General features: G+C 34.9%; 1 non-coding gene across 1 annotated transcript; it reads left to right on the plus strand.

The window, feature by feature from the left end:
• The first annotated feature begins 8,182 nt into the window (after positions 1-8,182).
• Positions 8,183-8,255, plus strand: Trnah-aug. The gene has a single exon. It is a non-coding gene; the product is annotated as a tRNA-His (tRNA).
• The last annotated feature ends 10,442 nt before the right edge of the window (positions 8,256-18,697 follow it).

The raw sequence follows: 18,697 nt of genomic DNA on the forward strand, positions 1-18,697 counted from the left end.
GGCCCTGAAGATGATTTCAATAAACATCGAAACGTTGGCACGATAAAGAAAATGTTTTTCTGAAACCTACATCACATCAGACCGCATCTCACGATTTCTGAATAATTATCGATTAACGGTCACTAATCACCACACATTTCAGAAAAACATTTTCTTTATCGTGCCAACGTTTCGATCTTTGTTGAGATCATCTTCAGGGCCTGGGATTTATAAACATTGTTTCAATTTAACAAATACATATAGTATGTGGAACACAAACATGTATTTGTTAACTTTAAAGAATGCTTCTAATTCCCAGGCCCTGAAGATGGTCTCAATAAAGATAGAAACGTTGGCATGATAAAGAAAATGTTTTTGTGAAACCTACATCACACCAGACAGCATTTCACGATTTCCGAATAATCATAGACTGTCACTAATCATCACACATTAAGGTAATAATATTAGAATTAAGACCATTTCAATGTGGGCCTTTTCTGAAACACGTTTTCACTCATAAAAGTGCACTTTTCAAGTTATTTAAAGTAAGAATTTCATAATGATTTTATAATCAACAAATAGATGTTGTTTGATTAATTATCACTAAACAATAGTAATTTTAGTAATTTTTTTTTTTTTTGAAAAAACGTTTAAGCTTAGAAAAATTGTCAATGTCAAATTGAAACTGCCTATTTTAGGAAATTTTGGACTATAACTGTTCCACTCACATCTACAAACAAATTTTATTTAAATCAATAAAATTGCTTTGTAAAAAAAAGTGCACAAATGTGGTATTTTACCGTGTAGATAATCGCCTTAAACAATTAAAGCATATATCATTACAATTTATCTAGACTGATCCTGAAAATATAAACTTTTGTCTATATAAATTAATCTGGCTTAGTCTTAAATAAAACTGGAATATTAAAAATATAAAAGACAATATGTAGTTTTCAGATCACTAGACCACAGACAGTGAATAATACGATCTGTCCTGGAATTAACGTTTATGAATTTTTTATGGTTTGATTGCTATAAGGTGATTACTGGCAATCGTGACAGAAGGATGAGCCGGTGGGACTGTGACACGTGTTTTCAAAACGAACCGTTCATCACAGACTTGTTGACGGTTCGTGACGGTCCACGTGCTTCCGTTCGCACATGGTTTTTCTAGTAAACAGCTAAATAAAACCAAACAAAACAATCTTTGGGACAGGGCTTTTGAAACGATGTCTATCACGAGAGCTAAAAGGGTTCTCTAATCTTCGGAATCCAAACCTTTTATTTCGTCCCAGACCTGGAAGAATTCCATTCAGGCGCAGCTGGTCCCCGATCACTGATCGATCCAAGAACCGACAAGATAAATCTTTAAATGAGAATATTTGTATCTTTTCCATCTCAATTTCGATCCTTACTAATTGCCTTTGTAAATCACAAGTATCTACATGGCGATCGAACTAAAAATATAATGCTAAAGGAAAGGAAAATCCTTCTTTATTAAGGCAGCGTTTTATCTGATTATTATTAACTTTTCCAGTTAATTATATTTCTAAGAGCGTAAAAATCCATTGAATATTCAGATGTTTTATTTATTTACGAAGGAAAGATGAATTGACTGTCAGGATATCGCCAATAAGTTGAAGATCAGGGATGCGGTCATCAGAAGAAGCAGATTTTGTAACTTACGCCAAGCTTTCAACTTTTATTGAGGTGTACAGGTTCAAAAGGTACAAATTGCAACGTTTATAATTACTATTCGGAAATCGTGAGATGCGGTCTGGTGTGATGTAGGTTTCGGAAAAACATTTTCTTTGTCGTGCCAACGTTTCGATCTTCATTGATATCATCTTCAGAGCCTAGGATTTACAAACATTGTTTAAATTTAACAAATACATATAGGAAGTAGAAGAAATGAATTTATACTATGCAAAAAAAATATTAGTGTTTATACTTTGATTAAATTTAAACAAAAAATATTGTAAAAATATTTTAATATGTACTACAGATAAAATATTCAAACTGTAATTATTTGTAGATCGTGAGGGGCGATCTAGTGTGAAGTAGGTTTTAGAAAAATATTTTCTTTGTCGTGCCAACGTTTCGGTCTTTATTAAGATCATCTTCAGAGCCTAGGATTTACAAACATTGTTTAAATTTAACAAATACATATAGGAAGTGGAAGAAAGTGAATTTATACTATGCAAAAAAAATTTGTTTTTATACTTTGATTAAATGTAAAAAAAATATCGTAAAAATATTTTAATATGTACTACAGATGAAATATTCAAACTATAATTATTTGTAGATCGTGAGATGCGATCTGGTGTGAAGTAGGTTTCAGAAAAACATTTTCTTTATCGTGCGAACGTTTCGATCTTTATTGAGATCATCTTCAGGGCCTGCGATTTACAAACATTGTTTAAATTTAAAAAATACAAATAGGACGTGAAAAAAGTGAATTTATACTATGCAAAAAAATATTTGTTTTTATACTTTGATTAAATGTAAAAAAAAAATATTGTAAAAATATTTTAATATGTACTACAGATGAAATATTCGAACTATAATTATTTATAGATGGTGAGATGCGGTCTGGTGTGTTGTAGGTTTCAGAAAAACATTTTCTTTATCGTGCCAACGTTTCGATCTTTATTGAGATCATCTTCAGAGCCTGGGATTTACAATCATTGTTTACATTTAACAAATACAAATAGGCCGTGGAAAAAAGTGAATTTATACATAATAAATACTCTCAACACGACACGCAAGAATGGCACAATTACACAGACGACAAATACAAATAGCCCTGAAGATGATCTCAATAAAGATTGAAACATTGGCACGATAAAGAAAATGTTTTTCTGAAACCTACATAACACCAGACCGCATCTCACGATTTCCAAATAAACATAAATAGGTTAAAATTAATAAAAGGGGGTTGATTTTTGTACATCAGTGTATTTGTAAGTTTGTTAATGTTGATCTTTGCGAATGAAAATCATGTTGATTTAGAATAACGTTTTTAAATATAGGGTTTAAGGAAATTAATACGATGCTTTCAAAAACTTGTTGTATACGAATTGGACTATAACTGGAAATTTTGATTTATATTACCATTTTTCAAAACCGGAACTATAAAACTAGTTTTAAGTTCAATTCCAGTGGATAGGGATTTTACAAGTTTATATTATTTCAAAATTTTATTATAATCCATCCTGTCCTGTACATTTACCAAAGTGAAAAACCTCCTTAGTACTTTTTCAAGAGTAACTGTTATCTTGAAAAAATGGTAAATGGTGTTTAATATCCGTTAATGATTATTGGTGGATCGTGAGATGCGGACTGGTGTGACGTAGGTTTTAGAAAAACCTTTCCTTTATCGTGCCAACGTTTCGATCTTTATTCAGATCATCTTCAGCGTCTAAAACCTACGTCACACCAGAACGCATTTCACGATTTCCAATTAATTGTAGATAAATATACCCAAGAGTAAAATAAGACGTACGATAGTAATATCAATTAAAATATTTTTCCAAAGGAAAGTCTAGGATTTGATATCAAAATTGGCCCATTCGAGATGATTTTATAATTGCCTGTTAGAGACAACAGAAGCCGTTTTCTCTCGAAATGGGTTAGTACGCCCCCGGCAGGAAGCCGATAACACAATCTGAACTTGTTTTTGTTAAATGTTGTAAACAAACGATTGAGGGAAGTCAAATCCTCTTCTTATCGTGTTTTTCGACGTGTGACATATTTCAGTTATCTCGGCCTGTCGTTTAATATCTCCTCTCTTGCAAAACAAAAATATAAAGGTTATGTAAAGTTTTATTATGATAATAATTTTGTAAAAAGGAATTTGTTCATTTTATGGAAAAAATGAAACTAGATTTTTAAAAAAATTATTCAAAAAAACGATTTTCTAAATATAAAATATATGTGTACAATAATGCTTGAATTTGGAAAATTATATACAATGAAATTTTATTACAATTTAAAAAATACCAAAGATCCTCTCGAAACACAAATAGCTTTTATAAACAAAACAAGATTTAGCCAGAAGTAAAAAGAAAATAGATAGCAGCAATAATTTAAAATGCTGCATTGTTATATATGTACTCTAGCCATTTTCTCTTTGATTAAATTCACTAATTTCGTGGCTCGCTTGACCAATTAATACATTATAATTAATTAAGGTTTTTAGTTGAGATGAAAAAAAGTTGATGGCACGAGCGGGATTCGAACCCACGATCATCGGCTTGATACGCCGCTGCTCTACCACTTGAGCTCGATCCACTCGGATACCAACTTCCCATCTCAACCACACCTTTTGAATTTTCCCTCCTTTTTGCCATTTTGAGATGGGAAATTGGTGTGAATGCAGTGAAGCAACAAATCAGAAAGACAGAAAGTGAGAGACGGAGAGAGAGAAAGGAGGGAGGAGAAAATAAGAGAGACAGAGAAAGAGACCAAGAAACAACTATAAAGAGGGTGATAAAGTGAGGGTGTGAAAGTGATAACAGTGAGACAGAAAGAGGGGAGGGTAAGAGAGAAGGCGAGAAGGGAAAAAAGGGAGAGTAAAGACCAAGAAACAATAACAAATAAAGTAATACAGTTAAGGAAGACACCATAGAGGCTAAAAGAGAGAAGAGAGAGAGAGAGAGAGTGAGAGAGAGAGAGAGAGAGAAAGTTGCTGGTCTCTAGGTTTGGAAATAGTAGTTTAGAATCACCATAGTAAACTTTTCAACTTTGAAAAAAATCATTTTTCAATGTTCTCGCTACTAAACACTTATTTCCCGAACATTTACAAGTTTAGTGTTGAACACATCTTTTTTGGAAATTTCACGTAGTTTTCAATGATATCAACGGATCTGTCCACAACCTTTTAGTTTTGGAGTTTTCATTGTTTATGTGACGCAAGGTCGTGAAATCTCAAAAAATCATAAAAAGGGGACTAACTCCAAAACTTTTCAGATTCAGTCCATCATAGAATATATATATATATATATATATATATATATATATATATTTGTGTGTGTCTCTCTGTGTGTGTGTGTGTGTGTGTGTGTGTCTCTCTGTGTGTGTGTGTGTGTGCGAGTATATTGGTGTCCTTTTTAGATGGCCCGGCTGAATTGCTCTTGACTCAATGGCGCTATACAACTAAACCAAAAATACATTTTAATGTTTTTAGTCTAATCTCAGATTTTTACCTTTTTTTTTAGAGAAAATTGTACAGTGTACCTCAGGCCCAGTTCAACTTCAAAATTTCAAATACGTCCCTATACAACCTGATCCATCATTATAAATGGTTTTTTCCCTCCTTTTTGCCATTTTTCAAATGTCTTGTAATCTACTTTATTCGCGGCTACAAATGAAATGGCCACGGAGAGCTTTAGTGAAAATATACTTCATTTTAACTCATTAAATTCACTAATTTTCGTGGTCCGCTTGACTAATTAATATTTTTTCAATATAGTCACGATAGCTCAAGCGTAGCGGCGTATCTAGCCGAAGGTCGTGGGTTCGAATCCCGCTCGTGACACTGAATTTTTTATCCCAATCAATACTTTACATAAAAATTAATTAATTGAAAAAAAGTTAATAAGCACGTTGAAAAGTTACATACATATTTAATATGACTGACTTTTTTTATCTCAACTAAAAACCTTAATTAATATTCTAATTAGACTTTTGATTTTGATTACTAAACTAAACATTATATATATATATATACATATATTTTTTATATATTTCCAAGGTTGTGGGGTTGATTAAAAATGTAAACTTTTATAGGAATAGGAGCATAAATTGTCCAGTTTGCTTCTAAAGTTACATGACAGTTAGATTATGCCTATCGTTTAGGAAGAAACTTATAATCGAGTTTACCAAATTTTGCCTTTCAGCCGGTACATTACACATTGTTTATCACGAGTTGCAATTTAGTGACAAACCCCCTATAATTTGATGAATTGGACGTACAAAAGGGGGTTAGACTACCACTAGTGCCTGTTATTATTTAAAAGGGATACTTTTCAATAATTCCGACACGGGGGTTGTGCAACCAGGGCCATGGGATCAAACACCTGTCCTGTTTATAAATATTTCTGCGGGGTTTTTAATCAATTGTCCTTTCCACCTAGCCCAAGGGGTTTTAATGTTAATAGCGATCGCTTTCTGACTGGTCAATAAGGCCGTGGGAATCCAGGCCTGCGACGGACATCCATTATTCAAAAACACCGCGCCAACTCCTTTCCTATTTAAACAGATCAATGTAACATAAGTGATTTTTTTGTACGAATGATTTGATTTTATTCTATTATTTGTTTTTAATTTTTAATTGTGTTAAAATAATGTTTTCACATAAAACAGTTTGGAAGTTTTAAAAAATTCCAGCAATAATAAAATGTTTTAAATATTAAATTCACGTCCTTGTTCTGATTTTTTTAATGAATTGTTTCATGGAGCGGAAAGGCTGTTTGTTGGTCTAAAGATTAAAAAAAATGTACATGATATTTTCTAGTTTACTGGATTTCATGAGGATGTCTGGTCTGTTTATTCTCGATTTACGTGTGCTACCGAAAACCTAAGAGCAATTAAAATTAACATTACAAATACATAATCATATCACTTTTAATTAAAGGATCCACACTTGGATCTTAGCATAACGGGTCAATTTTCTATTATGCCTTGATAAATACAACAGGCCGGTTTTTTATTTTTATGTTTTATTAGTTACTCTGTTTTTTTGTAATAATGATTACATTTTATTAGGTTTCATGGTTCGCTTGACCAAATAAATCCTTTTCAATTATTAAGGTTTTGGTTGAGATAATAAAGCCAGTGTCTCGAGCGGGATTCGAACCCACGACCTTCGGCTAAATACACCGCTGCTCTACCACTTGAGCTATCGTGACCTCGATCCTATCATCTACTCGGACGCTAACTTCCCATCTCAACCCCACCTTTTGAATTTTCCCTCCTTTTTGCCATTTTTCAAATATCTTGTAATTTATTTGATTCTCGGCGACAAATGAAATGGCCACGGTGAGTTTCAGTGAAGTATACTTCATTTTGCTTATTACATTTTATTAATTTTCGTAATAATTGTTGTTCAGAATTTTATAATAAAAAAATTGCCAAATAAACAACACAAAACAACTCTACATTGGCTTTAAAGTGTTAAAAACCAAACAATCGAAAAGTGCCATGCCTAGGCCGTGTCTTAAGAGAAACTAGGGTGTTTTCTCTTATATATNTATATATATTATATGATGGACTGAATCTGAAAAGTTTTGGAGTTAATCCCCTTTTTCTGATTTTTTGAGATTTCACGACCTTGCGTCACATAAACAATGAAAACTCCAAAACTAAAAGGTTGTGGACAGATCCGTTGATATCATTGAAAACTACGTGAAATTTCCAAAAAAGATGTGTTCAACACTAAACTTGTAAATGTTCGGGAAATAAGTGTTTAGTAGCGAGAACATTGAAAAATGATTTTTTTCAAAGTTGAAAAGTTTACTATGGTGATTCTAAACTACTATTTCCAAACCTAGAGACCAGCAACTTTCTCTCTCTATCTCTCTCTCTCTCTTCTCTCTTTTAGCCTCTATGGTGTCTTCCTTAACTGTATAACTTTATTTGTTATTGTTTCTTGGTCTTTACTCTCCCTTTTTTTCCCTTCTCGCCTTCTCTCTTAACCTCTCCCTCTTTCTGTCTCACTGTTATCACTTTCACATCCTCACTTTATCACTCTCTTTATAGTTGTTTCTTGGTCTCTTTCTCTGTCTCTCTTATTTTCTCCTCCCTCCTTTCTCTTTCTCCGTCTCTCACTTTCCGTCTTTCTGATTTGTTGCTTCACTATATTACTCTCTAAACTATGGCTTCATGCTCACTTTCTCCATGTCTTTCTCTGTCCAACTGTTTTTTTCTATATCTTTGTATCTATATATCTTTGTATCTATTTATCTATATATTTGTAAAAAAAACATCACAGGTGCCGTACAGATACAATAGGCAACAAACCCACATCGGAAGTCGTCAGACTGGCCAAACCAACGTTTGTCGACATAGCAGGAAGCCTTAACTATGTCTTTCATCTTGGAGTCTACATACTTGGATCCACTCAAACTTGAATCATGGCTGAAAGGAAGGAAAATTCAAAAGGTGAGGTTGAGGTGGGAAGTTAGTGTCCGAGTGAATCGAGGTCTCGATAGCTCAAGTGGTAGAGCAGCGGTGTATGAAGCCGAAGATCGTGGGTTCGAATCCCGCTCGTGACATTGACTTTTTTTTACCTCAACTAAAACCTTAATTAATTGAAAGATGCTAGTCTTTTCGGTCAAGCGGACCACGGAAACTAGTGAATTTTCTTAATATTATTGAAAAATTCTAGTTTCAAAGTTACTGCAACGAGGAATTACCATTAATCTTTATTATTTGTGACTTTCGTCGATAATAATTTAATTCAACTACGGTTTTAGCCTAATTACTAATACATTACGTGGCTAGACGGGTCATAATATTTAACGTAATCTATCGGTGTCGGGAATCTAGTAAGTATCTCGAGATTAAGTCACTGCCTAATCGATATTTAAACACCACGAAGGCTACTTTCATTTAATCCAAATTCACGTCGTTATGAAAAAGTATTCTCTTACAGGGAATTCCAAATAATTAACTTATCTCAAATGTAGAATCGAAATACTCGAATATTAAACAGAAAAAATTGTAATTGTAAATTTTTAACAAACCACCACCCTGTTGGCCAAAAGCGGGATGCTTTTGTTAAACAAATTAGCGTGTCCGCGATAACGCGATTCCTCCGTCCAGATATACGTTGTTTACGGCTCTTATTTACATGAACGTGACGGACTTTTTTTTTACAAATCCCAATCCGGAGGGACAATGTTTTTATTCTCGATAAACACGAGAGCGGGCGGACCCACGCTAACGGCCGTTATTTCTTATTACGATTCGGCCACGCAGGTCAGAAACACGTCTTTTCTAGGTGTAATTGCACAATTAAAAGAAAAGTTTTGAAATAAAACAATTTGTGGGAAAAAAAACCATAGGAAGAAACGGGAAAAATTCAAAAGTTCACTTTTTATCGTGAATATATTTATTTTGAACTCCGGTTGTAAAAGTTAACCGTTAAATGTTACGCCCATTTTAGAATTTCCCAAGGTTTTATTGTGGATTGACTTGTCCCTAATCTGTGGACAGGTAAACCCTTCGGATTTAATCCTAGAGTACCTACAATTACCTGTGGCTTTTCTCCATTCTACATTTTTAAAAATTTGTTTACCCTTTATAGAAACAATAGTGAACACCAGAAAAACATCTCAGAAGTTGTTTTTTAAATCAAGTTGAATCTCGTTAAAAGAATAATTATTCAGAAATCGTGAGATGCGGTCTGGTGTGATGTAGATTTCAGAAAACAGTTTCTTTATCGTGCCAACGTTTCGATCTTTATTGAGATCATCTTCAGGGCCTGGGATTTACAAACATTGTTTACATTTAACAAATACATGTAGGTAATGTTTGTAAATCCCAGGCCCTGAAGATGATCTCAATAAAGATCGAAACGTTGGCACGATAAAGAAATTGTTTTTCTGAAACCTACATCACACCAGACCGCATCTCACGATTTCTGAAGAAGTATTGATTAACGATCACTCTCGTTAAAAGGTTGGAAAGGCAATAAAAACAGTAATTAATAGTACGTACCGTAACTATCTCGGACGCAAAGATAAGTTTAGGTTTTCTTATTTCAGAATAACAACCATTAAAATATTTTTATGATTTTTAAATATACTCATATCTCAAGTTTTATTAACAGCTGTGTAAAACTCATTGTTCTAATGTCTCAAAAAATATCTATTCTATTTGACGAAATAACAAAATAATATAGATCGCAACATAACAAAATAGACTAATATTGTTAATACTGTTATAGTCTTTAGCAAAAAAATTGTTTTGCACTGATGATGACCTTAAAATAGATCGAAAGCTTGGCATTCGAAACTAAATTTGCTTTCTTCTTGACCATACTTTGATCCAGAATGTTCGTAAAATAGACCGATTTCTTTTTTTCCTCACGCTGAAATAGAGGGATACATAGATAGAGAAACATACAGTCAAAGAGAGAGGGAGAGAGAGAGAGAGAGAGAACAATTTCTAGTTCAAAAAGGAACATTTTACATTTTGGTGAGAGGTCATGGAAAAAAGAGACCAAGAGGCCATATTTAAGAGATTAATACCGTGAAGCAAGACATCAAAGAGACAGACAGAGAGACACGGAGAAAGAGAGAAAGGAGAGAGAGGAAAATAGAGAACGAGACAGAAACAGAGAAAAAGACCATGAAACAACAATAAAGAGAGTGACACAGTTAAGCATGACTGAGGGTGAGAGAGAACGGCGAGAAGGGAAAAATAGAGATAGTAAAGACCAAGAAACGATAATAAATGGAGTAATGCTGTAATGCTGAAGACAGAGGCTAAAAGTGAGGGAGAGAGAGTTTTTTTATTTCTATTATAACGAGGTACATTTTATATTTTGGCGAGAGGAGAGAGAGGCAAAGACTATAGTGTGGGTTATAAGCAGGGAGAGGCATGTTTTTCCGTGAAGTTGTAACGTATTTATTCGTCTAAAAACAAAAATTATTTTCCCCAGGAAATCAAAACCGGTTTGATTGTTCAACAAATACATAACGTCATTAACAAAACCTCAACATTTCATGATAAAATAAAGAACTTCTTTAAAATGTGTAGAGATTAGTGACCGTTAATCGATAGTTATTCAGATATCGTGAGATGCGGTCGGATGTGATGTAGGTTTCAGAAAAACATTTTCTTTATCGTGCCAACGTTTCGATCTTTTATTGAGATNAGAGAGAGAAGGAGATAATTAGATAGAGCGAAATAGATAGAGATAAATAGATATGTAATTTCTAGTCCAAAGAGGTATATTTGTTCCTGCCTGTGATGACCTATCGGTGGTGGGCTTGCATATTCCTATTGGACAAACTTCATTAATGTTTTGTCATATATGGTCAGGGTAAGAATACTACTGAAGCTGAAACACGTCTGACAGACCAAAAGAGCGAGGATAGGCAGACCAGTTTGATCGGTACCGGCCATATTTAATGCTGCACAAAATAAAAAAATGAGTAGGGTTTGCTACCACCTCTTGCTTTAATTAAACACGCTAGTGTTCTTTGATAAATATGAGAGTGTAATGCATCGTGTGAGCTTGTACTGGTTAAAATCATGTGAGCGGTAATCAGTGACACATCCAGTGGCATCAGGCATCTCGGAGAAAAAGATTGGCCAATGAGCAGGTGACCAGGTTATGAACCTATAATTTCGTCGTTACCGAACGCTGGCTGGCAGACATGTTTCGGTATATCGCCATCTTCAGTGGAGCATTTTATAGTTGTCGTTTTATTGTTGTGTTGTAGAACTTGTTTTTAGAACGAACATCAAGATGTACCGGGACGTTAAGTAACCCTCTGCCGGACAATGAAAACAGTTTTGTGTTACCAAAATAGGTTTCGTTTACACTTTAAACTCCTCGGACATTGTAAGGGTCGCGTATCGAAGTCGGGGATCGGCCAAGCCTAAAAGACAAGGGCATGAGCAAAGTGCTGTTGATAAGATCTGATAAGACGTGCGTCTCCCTCCCAGGTGTTTGGCCATTGTGAGCTTTCGCATTCCCCTTTTTAAAAAAGAGATCCGAACATGTGATAACAGGCGTGTCTTTAAGAGTATCTTTTTATTTATCCCACTCCCATGAAAGGTAAAGCGATTAACGCCCTTTCGTGATAAGCCGATTTTTCAACGTTTTGGTTTTTCCTGTCCAGACCGACCAAAATTAGTGTTGATATCCGATAGAAATTCAAACAGATAACTTCTTAAAAGTCTTTAAAAAAATTTAAAGTTTAAAGTTTGCTGTAAGAGGACTAGACAAAACTAAACTATACTCAATTATTGAAATCATCAAAAACCAATGATCTAGAATAGATAAGAGTCTAAATAAATAAAGCAATACCATCAATTCCACTTTTTTTTCTCGAGTCTCTATTGTCAAGAAGCATTGCTGAGAATTAAAAAATCTTAATTGATCGAAAATTTTATTTAAAAAAGAACACCCCAAAAAAAAGAAAGCAATAAATATTGATTGAGGCGTGGGCCAAAGACGGAAATGGTAGACGTCTGGTAATATCTGAGACCTGATGGAGGCTCGGATCAATTTAAATAACAATTACACCCACTAAAAAGAACATAAAAACTCACCCCTGAGGCCTTTTTTACTGCCGGTCTAATTGCGCTTTTTAAAAGGAGATACATCACCAGACGGCCTATGCAGGCCTGGGGCAACATATTTCATATCGAAGCTTTTATGGTCATTGGAACCGATTTAAGAAAGTAATTAAGTAGCACATTATATCTTATTGTCTTACTAAGCTCAATTGACAATAAAGGGTTTGAAAATAAAAGGGAAAAAATAAATGTTTCTGAGCGATATTTGTCCTAGCTTTATTGTAAATTCATGGACATACAGGGTGAGTCATTTTTTGACGCACCATTGGAAAATCAACGGGAGTGCGCAATAAATTAAAATTAATTATTAATCTGACTCGAGGCTTATTTCCTCTGATTAATACGATAATAAAAGAAAGTGAGTCAATTTTCGGTGCACCATATGAAAATCAAGATTGGTGCGTCTAATTATGACTCGGCACATTTTATTTTGTTAGTCTCGTACCAAAAAATAGGCTAGACACTTTTCGACGCACCATTCGTTACAAATTAGTTTTAGTAGGTTGGAAGGAAAATCTTTAATTTTTTTATTTTACCAGAAAAAAGGAGATTGTTATATTTATTTAATTTTTTTACTTTACCAGAAAAAAAATACTCTTAAACATTAATCAGATTAATTTGCGAAGAATTTTTTTTCTTCTAATTTTTACATTGTGTTTGAATAATGTTTTAATAATATTGGTTTTGTTTATTTTCCTTCCAACCTACTAAAATTAATTTGTAACGAATAGTGCATCGAAAAGGGACTAGCCTATTTTTTGGTACGAGACTAACAAAATAAAATGTGCCGAGTCATAATTAAGACGCACCAACGTTGATTTTCCTACAGTGCACCGAAAATTGACTCACTTCCTTTTTTTAATGTTAAAATCAAAAGAAATAGGCCTTGAGTCAGATTTAAACGCACCAACGTTGATTTTCCTATAGTGCACCGAAAATTAACTCACTTCCTTTTTTTAATGTTAAAATCAAAAGAAATAGGCCTTGAGTCAGATTTAAACGCACCGACGTTGATTTTCATATGGTGCACCGAAAATTGACTCACCCTCCGTGTTGGTTGTGCAATGTGGTATACTCATATATTATACTGTTACGTATAATTAATCTGGGAAAATTAAGCTAAGACCAACTGTGTTCTAATAATCCAGCAGAATTGTTAAACTTCAATCCCTTAAATGGCTATCTCATAATAACAAGGAAGAAATGTAAAAACCGTCCTTTTTCACTGTACAGCCAGATTTCCTTATAAAGCCTGGTCGATTATAAATAAAAAACTCCTCTGGTATACGAAATTCAGAAATCGGGATTGAAATACTAGACATCAGTAACATTTAATCCGGTTAAATGGTATGTATGCATTGAAAGAAAATTAAGTGGAGATTCATTATGAAAGGAAACAGCATTCAGTCAGAACATAACTGTATGCAAAGTACCCTGCCTAAAGTTTACACAATTAATTCAAAAAATGAAATAAAAAATTATCTAATGTGATACTCAGAAGAAGGATTACATACTAGGCAATATTCCGGGACATCAGGCAAAGAAGTCAGATGTACCAATTCATCCCAAGGTACAAAAGTTATCCCAGTTATTACCTGGATTTAGAGTACTTATCTGCACAGGTTTAAAATAATTGCAAGTGCAGTGTGCCCCCGTCTGATGGAAAAAATCAAACCACATCTTATTTCACTGTCCCAACTGGAATATCCCTCAAGGGGTACCTCAACTCCTACAGTCCCTTCTCAACCTTTGGATGCAAGGGGGGTTTCCAGATGCAAAATAATGGTGTAGCCTTGAGAGAGCGATTCACTCACTGAAGCACAAGTTGGATTCGTGTTTCTCGGCGCGGTTGATCTCCGTAAGCACCCTCCGCGTGCATATGGAAGATCGGAAGGAAACGTTTAGAATGCGATGATGCACAGACTACGCCTACCATGGAAATGCGTTAAGGGAGTTGTTGGCTTGCTAACTGGCCGCGGACGGTGGGTGATTGATCAGAGGAACCCGTTTGCTAGGGTACAAGATCCTGTCTGCACCGACGGCGGAGGGTGCATAAGAACTGAACGACGGGATAATATGGTGAATTCAGTTCCAAGCCCAGTAGCGTGCTATGTGGGAATGGAATCGTAGTTTGCCGTAAGTAAGGCCGGCGGGTACTTGAGTAGAGTCTGTTTTTCGGTGGTGCCTTTATAGAGTCCTTCACCGAAGGCTGCGTTTCTTTAGGAGGAGGTTAGAAATTTCCCTTTAAACGAAACCGCGGCCTGAGCGGATTCGGTAGTTTCGACGCTAGCGGGACCCTTCACTCAGAGTGATAGAGAGGTCTTCTCTATCTAGGGAGCGTGTTGGGAGAAAGGATGATGCATTTCAGCCCTTCGGGTATCCTTTACGCGCGCCACACGGTCTTTTGAAGCGGGAAAAGTCGGCATGTCCGTATGATTAGCTTCTACATCCGACCTCAGAGTGTTCACACTGTCTACCATGAGCGGAGGTGAGTTGTTTGAGAATCTAAACGGAAAATAAGGGTTATGTGCAGCTGCCCATGTTAAAGAACGTCATTGTCTAATTACGTTGCGTGCTATGTGGGAATGGAATCGTCGCTGGCCATAGCTAACTTGGTGGGTACTTAGAGAAGAGTCTGTTGTTCGCTAGGGATTTTATAGGCTTCCTTTACCGAAGGCAGCGTTCCTCTAGGGAGTGGTTAGAAATTCCCCTTTAAACGAAACCGCAGCCGGAGCGGATCCGGTAGTTTCGACACCGTCGTGACTCTACACTCAAGGGGATTTGTCTTCTCTATCTCGGCAATGCGGCGGAAGACCAGTTGATGCATTTCAGCCCTTTCGGGTATCTCTTTCTTCGCGGCACACGGTTAGGTGGATGAATAACCCAACTCCTCGGAAGAGGCAAGCTGGAGAAATCGTCATGTCTGTATGATTACTCTGTGGATTCGGTGGGTTCTACAACAATCCTCTCGGGATTAACACAACCTCCGTGCGCGGAAGTGAGTCGCTCTTACCTTGAGAATCTAAACATGTAATAAGGTCATGTGCCAGGTGCGCACGTTAAAGAACCTCACTGTCATGACATTGCGATGCTCAGTGGGAAACATGTCCCAAATGGAATAGAGCACCCCACATGGTCCTGCTGGATGACAAATTACAATACTTCCACAGGTTATACGAGAAACCGTAATGCTTCTAAATTCTTAGCAGTAGACTTACAAGCTAAAAATATTACTCAGATTTTTTTTTACGAGGGTTGCCAACAGCAGAGGTCATATAAACCCTCATGGTGCTGGTGTTTTTGAAAAAAAGCCCATTTGTAATTATGTCGGGTTCGAATGCAGGGCCGCTGGATTCGAACCCGAGACCGCCTAAACCGTTGAGGCCGCCGAAGCCCCTTCACTTATTATTTCGTTCATTAATAAAGATACTTAACATCTAACCCTAGGAGCAGAGAAAATATATTTCAAGATTTTTTTTTTTATTAAGGGTTTTATCTATTAGATGGGTTTTGGCATTTTGACCATATTCAGTGTTTGATTTATTATTATTTACGTATTCAATGTTGTTTATATTGAATATATAAATAGAAAATAACAAACAATTTTTAAAAAGAACAAAAACAAGAATTTGTCCAGAATTCTGTCAGAACTAAATATTCTCACGATTTTATTGATCAAATTAAAGAATTTATAAGATAATTTTTGTGTTTAGAACGAAAACTTTACAATTTTTGTTTTGATATTAATCGTCGTTCGACAGGAATTCTGAAGATGGTATCAAAACCGCCGGATTGGGTTTTAAAAATAGACGACATTCTTACAAACCCGGGTTTCTATAATGGATAATGCTGTTTGGAATTTGTATCGATGAGTGTCCGATTGTCTGGATTGTCCTCCAACACAGAGGGGACTCCCCAGGGGCCCGCAGGGAAATACTAGAAAGGTCCTCGTTGTGCAATTTTACAAAAGTACAAATTCCCAGGACGCTATTTAGAACGAGGGAGATTAACACGTTCACGGCCCGACTTCAAAATTCCTAGGTGACTAATGCCAATTTGACTCGAATCACAATAAATAAAAACCGGTTTAAAAAAAAGTCCATAGTTTTGTGGGCCAAGGTTTTTTTCCACGGGAGTAAAATAAACGGTTCGTTCGGATAATGAAGTTGACCAAATTCTTCTTACTTGCTTACATTTTTGATTTATTTTTCCCTGAAAAGTTGGACGTGATAATATATTAGGATCTTCTGTGTGATCGAATAGCTTTTCTATTATTTACATAAAATTAGGATTGTGGTCAGAAAATATAGATTTAGAATTTACCATAAAAAAATTAAAATTCATAATTATGACCGAGCGATTTAGCGAAGTAGGTTAAAATATTTTTTAGCAAGAAAAAAGTTGATATTGATTTTTTGCACATTCAAAAACCAAAAACCATTTTTGGGGAATAAACAAAGAAATCATTTTTTCCAAAAGCTTTTTTTCTTTTTTTTGAAAATCGCAAATACGACTGATATACAGAAAACTTAACTGAAGTTTAGATTTCTATAAACTGCTTTGCTCTGTCACAATAATCATGATCTTTGTAAATAAATTAGAACGTGAAATATAAAATAAAATGTTTGTAGAGATTTTGTTGATTTCATTCTTTATTTTTTTCATTATTCAGAAATCGTGAGATGCAGACTGTGTGTTGTTGGTTTCAGAAAAACATTTTCTTTATCCTGCCAACGTTTCGATCTTTATTGAGATCATCTTCAGGGTCTGGGATACATAAACATTGTATAAATTCATTTTTTCGCATCCTACATGTATTTGTATAATTTAGACAATGTTTATAAATCCCAGGCCCTGAAGATGATCCCAATAAAGATCGAAACGTTGGCACGAAAAATAGTGAATTCAGTTAAGCTTCGTTTTAAGCACCCTTTAAAGCCCTATAATACAAATTTTCACACTAAAGAAAAAACAATTTGGTTGAATTAGACTTTTTTTTTATCCAATGTTTGGTGTTCCATTCCCTTATAAAAATGCATAACTCCTCCAGATTTTATCTATTTAAATTCGGTGTTATAACAAGAGTTGGAAATCTGAATCTCTCTTCCTTCGGCCTGGGTTAACAAAGTTTAGCTTTTATGTCATTATAAGTGAGATAAATAAAATAAAGTTGTGTGGTGATTAGTGACGGTTAGTCGATACTTATCCAGAAATCGGGAGATGCGGTCTGGTGTGATGTAGATTTCAGAAACATTTTCTTTATCGTGCCAATGATACATGTATTGGGTTGTCCGGAAAATAATGCAGGATTTTGGTATTAAACAAAAAAAAAGAAACTAGTTACTTTAAAGCAATGTTCTTTAATCAAAATAATTTCCCATACNTTTAATGAAAACTTAAAATCCTGCATTATTTTCCGGACAACCCGATAGGATGTGGAAAAAAGTGAATTTATACAATGCAAAAAATATTTTTTTAAATTATATATATTCAAACAAAAGTGAGTAGAAATACTTTGATTGAATATATATAATATAAAATTTTTCTTTTTGCATTGTATAAATTCACTTTCTTCCACATCCTACATATATTTGTTAAATTTAAACAATGTTTGTAAATTCCAGGCCCTGAAGATGATCTCATTAAAGATCGAAACGTTGGCACGATAAAGAAAATGTGTTTCTGAAACCTACATCACACCAGACCGCATCTCACGATTTCTGAATAACCATCGACAAACGGTCACTAATCACCACACATTTTACAAAAACCACTATCTTCTATGCGTCAGGTTTTGCCTGTTAAGTTCCTTTTCAAAAGATAATTACAATTAATATTATTATTATATTGGTAAAGTTCCTGGACGTTAGGGAAGTTGAGGATTTCGAAAAAATGATTAGAGTTCGTGAGATGCGGTCTGGTGTGACGTAGGTTTTAGAAAAACATTTTCTTTATCGTGCCAACGTTTCGATCTTTATTGGGATCATCTTCAGGGCCTGGGATTTATAAACATTGTCCAATTAATATCATCCAATTAATTAAGGTTTTAAGTTGAGATGAAAAAGTTAGTCTCACGAGCGGGATTCGAACTCAAGACCTTCGGCTTGATACTCCGCTACTCTACCACTTCAGCTATTGTGACTTCGATCCCCTCGGGCCCTAACCATCTCAAAACCACCTTTTGAATTTTCCCTCATTTTTGCCATTTTTCAATCTCAACTTAAAATTTAGTATTAATCTAGAATCACACCTGTGAATCGTACACAGTCCCGCTAATCTAGTATAATCGTTAATAAAAAGTGTTTCTATATGAAGCCGCGATTTGCTTATAATTAGAATAAAATCGGGTAGTCGAAATGAGAAGTTTGTGGCATTGGCGATCGAAGTCACGGTAGCTTAA

Source organism: Cimex lectularius, unplaced genomic scaffold (assembly GCF_000648675.2).
Source record: "Cimex lectularius strain Harlan isolate CLEC.00 unplaced genomic scaffold, Clec_2.1 scaffold285, whole genome shotgun sequence".
NCBI classification, from domain to species: domain Eukaryota; kingdom Metazoa; phylum Arthropoda; class Insecta; order Hemiptera; family Cimicidae; genus Cimex; species Cimex lectularius.